The sequence below is a fragment of the Oncorhynchus keta genome, chromosome 29, assembly GCF_023373465.1.
Source record: "Oncorhynchus keta strain PuntledgeMale-10-30-2019 chromosome 29, Oket_V2, whole genome shotgun sequence".
In the NCBI taxonomy this organism is placed as follows: domain Eukaryota; kingdom Metazoa; phylum Chordata; class Actinopteri; order Salmoniformes; family Salmonidae; genus Oncorhynchus; species Oncorhynchus keta.
Window position 1 is genome coordinate 31,201,071 of NC_068449.1, and position 16,356 is coordinate 31,217,426.

The 16,356-nt window shown below is 43.2% G+C and overlaps 1 protein-coding gene across 5 annotated transcripts in view; it reads right to left on the bottom strand.

Moving 5' to 3' along the window:
* Positions 1 to 16,356, bottom strand: part of LOC118362702 (disheveled-associated activator of morphogenesis 1-like) — an 81,220-nt gene that overhangs the window by 51,629 nt on the left and 13,235 nt on the right. The window contains exon 1 of one of the 5 annotated variants that reach the window (XM_035743260.2): positions 7,163 to 7,493. The exons of 3 other annotated variants lie outside the window; for them this stretch is intronic. The gene's annotated coding sequence lies outside the window, so the exon portion shown is untranslated. Of the gene's footprint in view, positions 1 to 6,900; positions 7,494 to 16,356 lie in introns of those variants that run through there. One more of the 5 variants, XM_035743258.2, reaches the window with a different exon arrangement.

The following is a 16,356-nucleotide window of genomic DNA, read 5'->3' on the forward strand; positions in this document are numbered from 1 at the left end:
ATCCATTTTGTCTAAATAAAGTCTGCATTCAAATATTCTTCGAAACTCATGGCCTTACCTTATGATAGTTCAGGGCTGTCAGACTCAGGACAACAATACAATAACAATGTTCTGCCTCCGTAACATTTATGCCCTGTAGGTAAACAAAGCTATAGAACACAGGTGTCAAACTCATTCCACGGAGGACCGAGTGTCTGCGGGTTTTCGCTCCTCCCTCGTACTTGATTGATGAATTAAGGTCCCTAATTAGGGGGGGGGAACTTCCCACACCTGGTTGTCTAGTGTTTAATTGAAAAGATTAAACTAAAACCTGCAGACACTAGGCCCTCCATGGAATGAGTTTGACACCCCTGCTATAGAACAATCAGTTTCAACAACTTAAATGTCACGTAGAAGAGGTTACAACCTCAACCCTTTCAGTATGATTAATATACAAAGAGCAAAACAAGCTTCTTTGGCTGATGAATAATGACAAGGAGTAAACATGCATCATACAGTCTACTCCTTCTCTCAGAATCATCAACAAGTGCACAACCATCTGGAAAATGCTGAGTTGTTCAAGCGTGTTCTACCGATAGCAAGACATGAGTTCCTCCCGTGTTCTCCCCTTCGCCTTGCACAGGAAGTCCAAGTTGAGTTGCCAAAGACCTGAAGTTATGACAGCCAGACAGCAGACAATATAATGCAATCATGCAGATGTATCTTTATTATGATGATGTGGAATGTAGAAACAAGTCCTAATCTATCTCAGCCCGCGTGTTTATTATTTCCCTCGACGTCGCCAAGTCAAATACCGATCTATGGTTCTGTCCCAAATGGCACCCTATTCCCTATAGGCCCTGGTCAAAAGTAGTGCACTACATAGGGAACAGGGTGCCATTTGGGACAGACAACTTATGACCTAAATATAAAACTGGAAGAGGAAAATCAACCAACCATTTAAAAAAAATACACTTAAACTGATGAGATCATAGCACAGACAGGAATCCCATTATACTACTGTGAACACGTTCCAGTGTTTGCATCCCAAATGGCACCCTATTCTCAACATAGTGCACTGACTTCCTACCTTCGTCCTAATATTTATTCATTTCTTATTTCACTTTAGATGTGTGTGTATTGTTGTGTATTGTTAGATACTACTGCACTGTTGGAGCTAGGAACACAAGCATTTCGCTACACCCGCAATAACATCTGGTAAATATGTGTATGCCACCAATAACATTTGATTTGACCTATGGGCCCTGTTCAAAAGTAGTGTACTAGACAAGGAAAAGGGTGCCATTTGGGATGCAAAATATGTGAAGCAGCGTGCTAACAGTAAAGGCTCACTAGGCTGGGCGACCCATACAGAGAGCAGCCTATCCCTTGGGGCTTCCCCGTCACATGTCTGTCTCTGTCTGCTAATGACAGGCAAACCAGAGCCAAGCTCGCACTCCCAGCCCAATGATGTACTGAACTCTATCCAACCATAGGCACTTCACTGCTAGAAGTCCATACCAACGGATGAGAATAAAACACATCATGTGTGTGGGCTTTACCTCCTTTCATCATCAGTCTTTTTGGCCCTGCCTCAGTGGAGAAATGTAAGATGTGCTTAGCTATCATCACCTACACACTTCATCTATGTTGTGATGGAGGTGCACTGATTGATAGTGATTCATACATATACATGATTTACATTTGCAGTTAATCTAATCAATCCTACCCGACAGACTCCTGTCTGTCTTATCCTTGTCATCTGAGAAAAGAGATCTGAAGCTCAGACCCCTCTGATTCCATGTCAACATCACCAACATGGATCGAATGATAAGCTGGGTACTGTGAGAGCATTAAGCGCAGCACATGAGGGCCCTTAGAAATCAGAACGTTTAAGTGGAATCAATGATCCAGCAGCACTGCGAAACCCAGGACAAACTTTTAAGGTTCACATAAGAGAGAGTCAGGCTGTCTAGTACAGTTCAATGAGGTTAGTCAATCACACCATGGGCTGGGTTTTTACTTAATGAACCCAGCAAATCCACTAAACGATTTAACCGGCATCAATATGTAATCAAATGGAAGCAAAGTGTGTCTACCTAGTACTCGTAGTTCGGCACAACAGTAGATACCAGATTTATAAAACACGCACATTTTACCATGTGACACATTCACTCACTGCATGGATGGAAAACTAGCTCATCTGATTGTCAGATCCCATTATAATGGAGATGATCTGGACACCAGCATTGGAACCACTGGGTGAGGAAAGGAAACAAGGACAGAAATAGAGACGCGTGTGTGTCTGTATCTGAGGTAAGGGGCAATTTCCCATTCACAGGATATGAAAACAAACTAGGACAGCATCCCAAATGGTACCCTATTCCCTATGTAGTATACTTGTTTTCATCAGGGCCGATTGGGAATAGAGTACCATTTGGGACGCAGATATACAAGTCATATAGCCTAGCTTGTGACATGTGTGTTACATTTTGTTTGGAGTTGGGGCCATTTGGAATTGATTTTGGTCGGGGTGTTTTAGGGGATCTCCTGACAGAATGCAATTGGGATCAGATCACTCAGACTACAAAGTGGAGCACTCCAGGTCTAGAGAGTTGCTGAGATCAATATTAGCAGGGTGCCGACAGGCTAATCTGCCCTTATTTCCCCTGGGCAATGCTAAAGGGGTCATAGTTTAAAGCCCCTAGGGGGATGCCTCCAGCCCTCCTCCATCCTTCTCATTAAATAACCAAAAAGGCAGAGAGTCCCTGGTCCCTGCAGGAATGCAGTTACACACACACACACACACACACCTACCTGATCCCACCCTCTTGTTCAGCAATATCCTAGCTAACTCCCAATGTTATACAGAATGCCACTGCAATAGATACAGTTGAAGTCGGAAGTTTACATAGACTTATGTTGGAGTCATTAAAACTTGTTTTTCAACCACTCCACAAATTTCTTGTTAACTAACTATAGTTTTGCCAAGTCGGTTAGAACATCTACTTTGTGCATGACACAAGTATATTTTCCAACAATCGTTTACAGACAGATTATTTCACTGTTTCACATTCCAGTGAGTCAGAAGTTTACATACACTAAAATTGACTGTGCGTTAAACAGCTTGGAAAATTCCAGAAAATGTCATGGCTTTAGAAGCTTCGCATAGGCTATTTGACATCATTTGAGTCAATTGAAGGTGTACCTGTGGATGTATTTCAAGGCCTACCTTCAAACTCAGTGCCTCTGTTTGACATCATGGGAAAATCCAAATAAATCAGCCAAGACATCAGAAATTAAAATTGTTGACCTACACAAGTCTAGTTCATCCTTGGTAGTAATTTCCAAACGCCTGAAGGTACAACTCATCTGTACAAACAATAAAACGCAAGTATAAACACCATGGGACCACGCAGTCGCCTTACCGCTCAGGAAGGAGACGCGTTCCATCTCCTAGAGATGAACGTACTTTGGTGCGAAAAGTGCAAATCAATCCCAGAACAACAGCAAAGGACCTTGTGAAGATGCTGGAGGAAACAGGTACAAAGGTATCTATATCCACAGTAAAAAAGAGTCCTATATCGATGTAACCTGAAAGGCCGCTCAGCAAGGAAGAAGCCACTGCTCCAAAACCGCCATAAAAAAAACAGAATACAGTTTGCAACTGCACATGAGGACAAGGATCGTACTGTTTGGAGAAATGTTCTCTGGTCTGATGAAACAAAATACACTGCTCAAAAAAATAAAGGGAACACTTAAACAACACAATGTAACTCCAAGTCAATCACACTTCTGTGAAATCAAACTGTCCACTTAGGAAGCAACACTGATTGACAATAAATTCCACATGCTGTTGTGCAAATGGAATAGACAACAAGTGGAAATTATAGGCAATTAGCAAGACACCCCCAATAAAGGAGTGGTTCTGCAGGTGGTGACTACAGACCACTTCTCAGTTCATATGCTTCCTGGCTGATGTTTTGGTCACTTTTGAATGCTGGCGGTGCTTTCACTCTAGTGGTAGCATGAGACGGAGTCTACAACCCACACAAGTGGCTCAGGTAGTGCAGCTCATCCAGGATGGCACATGTGGCAAGAAGGTTTGCTGTGTCTGTCAGCGTAGTGTCCAGAGCATGGAGGCGCTACCAGGAGACAGGCCAGTACATCAGAAGACGTGGAGGAGGCCGTAGGAGGGCAACAACCCAGCAGCAGGACCGCTACCTCAGCCTTTGTGCAAGGAGGAGCAGGAGGAGCACTGCCAGAGCCCTGCAAAATGACCTCCAGCAGGCCACAAATGTGCATGTGTCTGTTGAAACGGTCAGAAACAGACTCCATGAGGCTGGTATGAGGGCCCGACGTCCACAGGTGAGGGCCCGACAGCCCAACACCGTGCAGGACGTTTGACATTTGCCAGAGAATACCAAGATTGGAAAATTCGCCACTGGCACCCTGTGCTCTTCACAGATGAAAGCAGGTTCACACTGAGCACATGTGACAGACGTGACAGTCTGGAGACGCCGTGGAGAACGTTCTGCTGCCTGCAACATCCTCCAGCATGACCGGTTTGGCAGTGGGTCAGTAATGGTGTGGGGTGGCATTTCTTTGGGGGGCCGCACAGCCCTCCATGTGCTCGCCAGAGGTAGCCTGACTGCCATTAGGTACCGAGATGAGATCCTCAGACCCCTTGTGAGACCATATGCTGGTGCGGTTGGCCCTGGGTTCCTCCTAATGCAAGACAATGCTAGACCTCATGTGGCTGGAGTGTGTCAGCAGTTCCTGCAAGAGGAAGGCATTGATGCTATGGACTGGCCCGCCCGTTCCCCAGACCTGAATCCAATTGAGCACATCTGGGACATCATGTCTCGCTCCATCCACCAATGCCACGTTGCACCATAGACTGAGTTGGCGGATGCTTTAGTCCAGGTCTGGGAGGAGATCCCTCAGGAGACCATCCGCCACCTCATCAGGAGCATGCCCAGGCGTTGTAGGGAGGTCATACAGGCACGTGGAGGCCACACACACTACTGAGCCTCATTTTGACTTGTTTTAAGGACATTACATCAAAGTTGGATCAGCCTGTAGTGTGGTTTTCCACTTTCATTTTGAGTGTGACTCCAAATCCAGACCTCCATGGGTTGATAAATTTGATTTCCATTGATCATTTTTGTGTGATTTTGTTGTCAGCACATTCAACTATGTAAAAAAAAGTATTTAAAAAAGTATTTAATACAAATATTTCATTCATTCAGATCTAGGATGTGTTATTTTAGTGTTCCCTTTATTTTTTTGAGCAGTGTATAACTGTTTGGCCATAATGACCATCGTTATGTTTGGAGGAAAAAGGGGGAGGCTTGCAAGCCGAAGAACACCATCCCAACCGTGAAGCACAGAGGTGGCAGCATCATGTTGTGGGGGTGCAGTGCTGCAGGAGGGACTGGTGCACTTCACAAAATAGATGGCATCATGAGGTAGGAAAATTATGTGAAGCAACATCTCAAGACATCAGTCAGGAAGTTAAAGCAAATGGGTCTTCCAAATGAACAATGGTTTAAGGACAACAAAGTCATGGTATTGGAGTGGCCATCACAAAGCCCTGACCTCAACCCTATAGAAAATTGGTGGGCAAAGCTGAAAAAGCATGTGCGAGCAAGGAGGCCTACAAACCTGACTCAGTTACACCAGCTCTTTCAGGAGGAATGGGCCAAAATTCACCCAACTAATTGTGGGAAGCTTGTGGAAGGCTTCCCGAAACATTTGACCCAAGGTAAACAATTTAAAGGAAATGCTACCTACTAATTGAGTGTATGTAAACTTCTGACCCACTGGGAATGTGATGAAAGAAATAAAAGCTGAAATAAATCTCTACTATTATTCTGACATTTCACATTCTTAAAATAAAGTGGTGATCCTAACTGACCTAAAACAGGGAATTTTACTAAGATTAAATGTCAGGAATTGTGGAAAAACTGAGTTTAAATGTAGTTGGCTAAGGTGTATGTAAACTTCCGACTTCAACTGTATATAGCCAAGCTGTCGTTACTCATTGTGTATTTATTATTACATTTCTATTATTTCTCTATTTTCTTTCTCTCTGCATTGTTGGGAAGGGCCTGTAAGTAAGCATTTCACTGTTAGTGTACATTTATTGTTTACGAAGCATGTGATGAATAATATTTGATTTCATTCGATTTTCTGAGCTCATCCTCTTCCACGGGACCTTGGATAACCCCCGCCCTCTTCCCTTGTTGCCAGGGCTGTTTCCGATTCAGTGCCCTGCATTACATGTGCTAATCCAGCAGGATGAGTCGCTGGGATTGAACAGGGACCAGTGTGAGTAATGAGTTTTTCCAGACTAAGCTTTCGGATGCATGGGGGCCCCAGCTGCCAATCAGAGATGGGTGTCTCTGGGAGTCTCTGGGCTGTGTGTGTGGGGGGGGTAACACTACCAAAATGACACCCAGACGTCCTAAAAACAGTAATAATCAACAGTGCAGTGATGCACTTATGATAAACAATCTGACATGCAAGCTGTGTGTGTGTGTGTGCGCATTTGCTGGGCACACTGGGCAGTCATGTATGCGAGTCTCATTCCATTCATAATAGTTTTTCTGTTCAGGGTTCACAGTTTACACCTCATAGAGACAGACGGAGTGTTGTTTTCCATTGAGTCACACGACACACACATTCTGAGCACAAACCTGCCTAAATACAGAGGGAGTTAAATTCCACTGTGCCTGTAGCCTACTACTCATACTTCCCTAACAGTTAGTTGTCCATAATGAAACAGAGGCAGCCACAGATTTCCACTGTGACCCATTACTATGCTACTAGTGGTTGTTGTTACCTTGTTGTTTGGCCTAGAATACAATACAACCAGAAGAGTTTCTCTTTCAATTAGAAAGATGTTAACAATCTTACCTTTTTACCCAACAGCAATAGATCCACTTATATGATTAAACAGCCATGCTATAATGTCCCGTCCAGGCAGTTAAGCAAGCTCCACAGTACAGAGCGAGGCCTGCTCTGCTCTATACAGGCAGGCAGACAGAGATAGTAGAGACTAGAAAGTGTGAAAGGCGCCGAATATAGGGCTTCCTACATCTCCAGCAGTGAGATCACACCATCACAGAACAGGAGAGAAACGCATCCAGCTCCAGCCTTATCCAGAAAAGACACAGACCTCTTCAGCTTGGACATAGCATTATGACATCCAATGGTTGAGTCAGTGAAGCGTGGTCACGTAGCTGTAGAGTCGAGCCAACTCCTCTCCCTGCTGATAGATAGCCTCGTACTGTAGGCTACAGGACCCTTGTCTGCTCCCAAAAGATCTCCCGATCAGTCACAAACTATCCATCACACAGAACTGTCTCACTGGGATCTATCAATCTATCCAAGAAAAGTCTCACTCCAATCCCGTAAAGTCTCCACAGTGAAACAATCTGTCGAACTGGCTACACAGAGCACAGAGGCAGCCAGTCCAGACTGGTCTGAGACTATGGACAGAGACACACAAACACACAGATGTTGGCTCCTGCTGCCGCTTCTGTCAGCCAGCCCTCCTCCCCGGGCCTGCCACACCCCCCCAGTGACCAGCCGTATTTCTATTGGAGAGAGTCAGAGCTGGGCTCCTCCCACTGCTCTCAGCTTTCTTTCTGTTCCAAGTGGAGTTCCGAGTGAGTGCGAATGTTGGATCACGGGAGAGATATCTTAGAGAGGTTGTGTGTGTGTGTGTGTGTGTGTGTGCGTATGTTTGCATGTCTGTGTGATATAGGATAGCTGATAGTTCCAAATGCAATGTTCCCACAGGCTTCTGTGTGTGTTCCTCAGCGTCATTTCATTGTTCTCATCATGCACAGCCCTGTTTCATGAAGAGAGTTTACAAACCGAAGCTTAGGACAACACCTGGAGAGGATAACATTAAGGTAGCAGATGTGCACTGATAATATAAAGCTTTTATCCCAATAGTTTCAAGATTATTTTTATTCATATGCCACTGACGACCATCACTGAAAAGGACGGCCTCACTGACATAACACACTTCTACTAGGCTTTTAAAATGAGACAATGGGAAGGAATGTGGATATTTACAACAGCCAGTTCAAAACAGACAGCTGATGATAGTCCATGCAGTGTATTCAGTATTATAACCAGAATCAAGGGCAGTTGTGTTGTGAGTCTGAACCATTTCCTGCTCGATTGACTCTGCTGAGGGAAAGATCAATACCCTTAGTGACATGGATCATCCATCTGTTCATATTGGGTTTCACTAAGCAGGAACTATTTTGTAAGAGGTTGAAATCACACACCATAACGTATATCTATCATGGACAATTAATCATTTTACAGTCTAAAGTATATTGAGCTACAATACTATCAGCAACAATTAATCATTTCACAGACTAGGCCTACTGTACATAACATACTGTACATTGCGCTACAATGGCTGTCGTCCTGCCTTTGCCTTCCATCCACCAGACAGAGAGAGGCAGAGTTCATGTCCTATAATTTTCCCAGAATACTTACCCATCAAGGCAGTGATGAGGGCTTTCCTCTCCAAGAACAGATCACATTACCATCCCATCCCGTCCAGTCTGACACACACACACACACACACACACACACACACACACACACACACACACACACACACACACACACACACACACACACACACACACACACACACACACACACACACACACACACACACACACACACACACACATCTGCTTCTGAGGTCATCCTTTCTATTAGGTGGCTTTAAGACTACATTTCCAACCAACCACCACTGATGTTTTGACTTAGATCGTGATTCAAGTGGTTAATCACTTTGGGCTAATCATAGCCATTACCATTTATTTAATTTAATCATTTCAAATTTCATACACAGACAGAGTTTCTTTCCATCCATAGCTGTAATTCTGTCCCTCTTTGGCAGTATTAACATTAGTTGATCTAACCCTGTAATTATACACCACATTATATAGATGCTGTATGGTGAGGGAAGTTCTGAATGGTTGTTGATGTTTCTTCTCTGTCCTCTGTCAAGAAACACTGCATCTGATTCTGATGGATGTTAACGTAAAAATAGAAAAATAAAATCAGAAAAATTACAATATTTTAAATGTCTACAAAGGGACAGTTCCTTTGTTTGAGACCTAGCACCTTCGGGATCATTCTAGATGGGTGTACCTCACCCATTTGACTCAATGTAAATGTAGAGTACTCCACTATACTGACTACAAGGTAAGTAGTGGGCTACTCAGTAAGCAAATGGAGCTCCTCAGTAAGTAGGGGGGCTCCTCAGTAAGTAGGGGGGCTCCTCAGTGGGCCACAATAAGTAGTGGTCTACTCAGTATGTACTGTACAGCCCAGTCAAAACTGTTCGCTGCTCTGGCCCCCCAATGGTGGAACAAACTCCCTCACGACGCCAGGACAGCGGAGTCAATCACCACCTTCCGGAGACACCTGAAACCCCACCTCTTTAAGGAATACCTAGGATAGGATAAAGTAATCCTTCTCACCCCCCTTAAAAGATTTAGATGCACTATTGTAAAGTGGCTGTTCCACTGGATGTCATAAGGTGAATGCACCAATTTGTAAGTCGCTCTGGATAAGAGCGTCTGCTAAATGACTTAAATGTAATGTAATGTAAATCTGTAGGGGGCTACTCAATAATTACTATAGGGGGCTACTCAGTAAGTAAGGGGGCTACAGTAAGTAAGGGGCTACTCAGTAAGTAGTGGGCTACTGAGTAAGTAGTGGGCTACTCAGTGGGCTACAGTAAGTAGTGGGCTACTCAGTAAGTAGTGGGCTACTCAGTAAGTAGTGGGCTACTGAGTAAGTAGTGGGCTACTGAGTAAGTAGTGGGCTACTCAGTGGGCTACAGTAAGTAGTGGGCTACTCAGTGGGCTACAATAAGTAGTGGGCTACTCAGTGGGCTACTCAGTAAGTAGTGGGCTACTGAGTAAGTTGTGGGCTACTGAGTAAGTAGTGGGCTACTCAGTAAGTAGTGGGCTACTCAGTAAGTAGTGGGCTACTCAGTAAGTAGTGGGCAACTCAGTAAGTAGTGGGCTACTCAGTGGGCGACAGGAAGTAGTGGGCTACTCAGTAAGTAGGGGGTTACTCAGTAAGTAGGGGGTTACTCAGTAAGTAGGGGGTTACTCAGTAAGTAGGGGGGCTACTCAGCAAGTAGGGGGGACACCAGTAATGGGCTATTTTTCACCCAAAATGTTCAAGAAGCAGATCAAAATCATTGGACCTTTAAAAACCTTCTTTACATAAAATAGTGGGTGCTATAACTTGGAAAATAAATAAATGTGATTCTGGATGACAACATAATGATGTTTCTTTCCAACATTAGGACTGTTTGCCTGTGGAAGTTAAATTCCCTTTGTGTTTTGTTTCCTACAGAGTATCGCGACACTGGTATCATCCCAGCCCTAGTAAGTAATTTTGTGTTTGTCCCAAATGGCACCCTATATAGTGCACTACTTTTGACCAAAGCCCTATGGGCACTGGTCAAAAGTAGTGCACCAAATAGGGAATATGGTGCCATTTGGCATGAAGCCTCCATCCACTCCAATCAGTAAACAGCATGCTAGTGTTTCTGTGGATGACAGACCTTTGCCCAGATAATACCCAGCAGCATTCACACTCATGTTAATTTTCTCAGATAGTTGCCAAGTAAAGGAATAAAAAAGGGTTTTTCCTGCTACCAGAATATTCTAGATGCTTCTCTTTCTCTCTCTGCAAAGCCCTCTAGATGTACAAAGTCACATTCATTAGGCTGTTGAAAAATACAGTATAATTCGATCACAACACATACAGGGTAGAGGTCGACCGATTAATCGGAATGGCCAATTAATTAGGGACGATTTCAAGTTTTCATAACAAATCGGAAATCTATATTTTTGGGCACCGATTTTTTTATTTATATATATATATATATATATACCTTTATTTAACTAGGCAAGTCAGTTAAGACACATTCTTATTTTAAATGACGGCCTAGGAATGGTGGGTTAACTGCCTTGTTCAGTGGCACAACGACAGATTTTCACCTTGTCAGCTCGGGGGATGCAATCTAGCAACCTTACAGTTAACTAGCCCAACGCAATAACGACCTGCCTCTCTCGTTGCACTCCACAAGGAGACTGCCTGTTACGCGAATGCAGTAAGCCAAGGTAAGTTGCTAGCTAGCATTAAACTTATCTTATAAAAACTATCAACCATAATCACTAGTTAACTACGCATGGTTGATGATATTACTAGATATTATCTAGTGTGTTCTGCGTTGAATATAATCTGACAGAGCATACAAGCATACAAGTATCTGACTGAGCGGTGGTAGGCAGAAGCAGGCACATAAACATTCATTAAAAAAGCACTTTTGTGCGTTTTGCCAGCAGCTCTTCGTTGTGCGTCAAGCATTGCGCTGTTTATGACTTCAAGCCTATCAACTCCCGAGATGAGGCTGGTGTAACCGAAGTGAAATGGCTAGCTAGTTAGCGCGCACTAACTAGAGGGATGGAAGCTATACTGTTACACTGACAATACTAAAGTGCCTGTAAGAACATCCAATAGTCAAAGGTTAATGAAACACAAATGGTATAGAGGGAAATAGTCCTATAATTCCGATAATAACTACAACCTAAAACTTCTTACCTGGCAATATTGAAGACTCATGTTAATATTGAAGACTCATGTTCTCTTGTTCTGAGCAAGGAACTGAAATGTTAGCTTTCTTACATAGCACATATTGCACTTTTACTTTCTTCTCCAACACTTTGTTTATGCATTATTTAAACTATATTGAACATGTTTCATTATTTACTTGAGGCTAAATTTATTTTATTGATGTATTGTATTGAGTTAAAATAAGTGTTCATTCAGTATTGTTGTAATTGTCATTATTACAAAAATATATATTTTTTTTTTAAATAGGCCGGTTAATCGGTATCGGATTTTTTGGTCCTCCAATAATCGGTATCGGCGTTAAAATCATAATCGGTCAACCTCTAATACAGGGTATAATTGACAACTAACTAGGCCACCAGAGAGCAACCTTGTCTGCGCATACTGTGCAACGAAGCATTTATTAGTGGTCGTACACAAAAAGAAGGGCTTCCTGTTTAATAACTTTTGCAACATTCTCTTCTAACTGGTGGTCTAGCCTACACTAGTATGTGGACATACAAAAAGGTAATTACATTGAAATGTATCCCATGATATCAAAAGGCACTGGAGCCATTTGTCAGCAATCAACAAACCATGAGCTATTCTATAGATTAAGCAAAACCCCTGTCTCCTCTAGAAAAAGGACTATGTCCACGTCATAGAGACACACAGAGCAGGGTTGGACTGCCTCAGAGAGGGAACCAGTGTTTACCAGCAGTCACCACCCTGGGCTGGTCTGGCTATCTCAGGCTGCCTGCACATTCTGCAGAGGCTCAGTGGCTGGCTGATACAAACTGGTCAGTGGTCAGACAGACTCACATTCCCCTGTCCATAGCCAGACAGCTATGGACAGCTCTCCCTCAGTCTCATTCACCCAGCCTGCTGCCTGCCAGGATCCTAGTAAATAACATGGCCACCATCACCGTTGTAATGAAACAAACCAGCCTTGATATATTCCCTCCTCTGGGACTGACTAACACACTGTCAGTGTACAGTATGTCTGTGGAGACTGTAGATGAACGCGCACAGTCATATCACCTGTCTGCAAAAAAAAAACACTCCTCCGATTACAGATACACTATACAGCCTTTCAATGCGATATGGGATATTCAAGCCATTTTTTATGACAGTGATTGAAAAGCCTGGGAAAGAGGACAATCTCAAATATAATATCAAGTGTGGTGTTTTATGCATGCTCCCAAGACATTCCAACATTGTTTTGGAACCACCTAAGCTGTGTTTCTGCAAACAATTCCATGAAGGGAGTGTCTTGTTTTTCCCTTTCGGCGTGCCTGGACAGAATAGGCTAATCCATCGAAGGTGTGCCACATTCACCTCAGTAACCCTGCATGAGCCCTATACTACGAATCAAGTTTCTGGAGTTAGCAAGGCAACTTTGGATAACCGTTACCATGAAAGTTGCTCACCTTTTAGCTAGGTACATTTTATGGCAATGAATCCTTCAGAACTAACCTGCTCCGGGCCCGGCTAACTCTATTTATCCTGAAATGTGTCTGAGCCCGGCTAACTCAGGGCTAACTCAGGGCTAACTCTATTTATCTTGAAATGTGTCTGAGCCACAAGTTGAGGACCAATGAAATAGGATACCCTCTCCCTCGCAAAGATTGCATCATAATCCCCTTAAATTTGAAGTTCTGTGAGAAATGTTTTTTTTTATGTTAAAATATCGATCACAGCATTTGCTTTACAAACTAAGTTTTTCACGCGATTGTATTTTGAAATGTACAAACTGACAGCTGCAACCAACCAGACATACACTGCGCGTACAAAGCATTATGAACTCTTTCCATGACAGACTGACCAGGTGAACGGTATTATTATTTGTCACTTGTTTAATCCACTTCAAATCAGTGTAGATGAAGGGGAGGAGACAGGTTAAAGAAGGATTTTTAAGCCTTGAGACATGGATTGTGTATGTGTGCCATTCAGAGGGTGAATAGGCAAGGCAAAATATTTAAGCGCCTATGAACTTGGTATGGGAGTAGATGCCAGGCGCACCAGTTTGAGTGTGTCAAGAACTGCAACGTTGCTGGGTTTTTACCAGCAACCCAAAGGACATCCAGCCAACTTGACTGTGGTAAGCATTGGAGTCAACATGGGCCAGCATCCCTGAGGAAAGCTGGACACCTTGTAGAGTCAAGAAAGGTGCAACACCCAAAGGACATCCAGCCAACTTGATTGTGGGAAGCATTGGAGTCAACATGGGCCAGCATCCCTGAGGAAAGCTTGACACCTTGTAGAGTCCATACCCTGACGAATTGAGGTTGTCTGGAGGGCAAAACTTAATATTAGGAAGGTGGTCCTAATGTATTGTACACTCAGTGTATAATCCATAGATGGCAGTTCCCATTCAAGTTGAGACTGGCAGCCATTGCTAGTGTACCCATGAGTTTAACAGTCAACTTTCCAGGGTTAGAGGTTGCAAAACCCTCCTATTGATTAGGTCTATGACCACAACGCAACAAGCTGTTCCACAGAGGAAGTAGGGATAGAAGTAGGAAAGTGTTTTTGCAATGATAAGCACTCCCGAGTGGCGCAGCAGTCTAAGGCACTGCATCTCAGTGCTAGAGGCGTCACTACAGACACCCTGGTTCGATTCCAGGCTGTATCACAACCGACCGTGATAGGGAGTCCCATAGGGCGGCGCACAATTGGCCCAGCGTCGTCCAGCTTTGGCCGGTGTAGGCATTGTAAATAATATTTTTTTCTTAGCTGACTTGCCTAGTTAAATAAATAAAAAAGATTTTTTAAAGACTGCATTTAACGATAAATAATTAAATAAAGACGCCACATCTAAAAGCCTATTTCACAACTTAGCCTGCTGAATTTGCAAGATAACTTTTCGTTGGTTCAAATTTTGGCACCAACTAAAATGTGGCACTGGATTCCTGTTTCAGCATTGTCTCAAATAAAAGTCTGGTGTTCGACTAACCATGTGCGACATACACGCACAGTTACAAGCCTGCTAGAGTTATCAGCAGGCAGACGAGCAATATCCACCGGCGTAGTACAGACGAAGCCTGACCTGGAATGTGAAGTTAACTGAAGCTGGCTAGCTTTATAAAATCGTAAGTAGATCTAGCTTGCTTCGTAGTATACCACTCTGGAGCACCTTCACACCCGGGAGACGAATCTCACTAAGAGTCATGATCTGACACATTCAGTAACGCTTAAACGTCACAATCACTCATACACAATTTCAGCTGTATCAAACATGATGACAAACGTCTGCTGTGGTGGATAGATCTTGGTTAGTTATAGGATTACATAAATTAAAATGGTGGAAAAACATCACCAGGATGTCACCACTAATCATCAACAGTTTCATGAAACATCAGAACATGAAAACCCTCTCACTGTGAGAATTACAGTTGGCTGAAACACATGGCACTGCTTTTGTTTGGGTCCCAGTCGTGCTCTGGGACAGGCTGTGCCCTTTCTCTGTCCTCAGCAGGGCACTTTGGTCAGTTGGCTGCTGCCACATTGGCATGCTAAAGTGAGCGGTCAGGCACCGTGCCGTCAGAAAGTATTCATACCCCTTGACTTATTCCACATTTTGTTGTGTTACAGCCTGAATTCAAAATGTATTAAATCTACTTTTTGTCTCACCCATCTACACACAACACCCCATAATGGAAAAGTGAAAACATGTTGTTGGAAATTGTTGCAAATTTATTGAAAATGAAATAACACTCATTTACATAAGTATTCACACCCGAGTCAATACATTTTAGAATCACCTTTGACAGCGATGACAGCTGTGAGTTTTTCTGTGTAAATCTAAGAGCTTTGCACACCTGGATTGTACAATACTAAATATACATTGTACAATTCTTCATGCTCTGTCAAGTTGGTTGTTAATCATTGCTAGACAGTCATTTTCAAGTCTTGCCATGGAGTATTAAAACTAAAATTGCTGTGTAAAATGTTCCTAGGCCAATCAGTAGCATTCAATGTCGTCTTGATAAGCAATTCCAGTGTATATTTGACCCTGTGTTTTAGGTTATTGTCCTGACGAAATGTGAATTTGTCTCCCAGTGTCTGTTGGAAAGCAGACTGAACCAGGTTACCAGTTAGGATTTTACCTGTGCTCTATTCCATTTATTTATTTTTTTACTCCCTAGTCCTTGCCGATGACCCATAACATGATGCAATCACCACCATGCTTGAAAATTTGAAGAGTGGTACTCAGTGATGTGTTGAATTTGTCCCAAACATAATGCTTTGTATTCAGGACAAAGAGTTAAAAATCCTAATATCTTCACAGATCTTCATTGTAAAGGGTTTAAACACGGTTTCCCATGCTTGTTCAATGAACCATAAACAATTAATGAACATGCACCTGTGGAACGGCAGTTAAGATACTAACAGCTTATAGATGGTAGGCAATTAAGGTCACAGTTATGAAAACTTAGGACACTAAAGAGGCCTTTCTACTGACTCTGAAAAACACCAAAAGAAAGATGCCCAGGGTCTTGCAAGGAGGCATGCAGATGTGGCCAGGGCAATAAATTGCAATGTCTGTAACGTGAGACAGCTAAGACAGCGCTACAGGGAGACAGGACAGACAGCTGATTGTCCTCGCAATGGCAGATCAGGTGTAACAACACCTGCACAGGATCTGTACATCCAAATATCACGCCATCCTGTACCTGTCCAGCAGGTAACAACAAC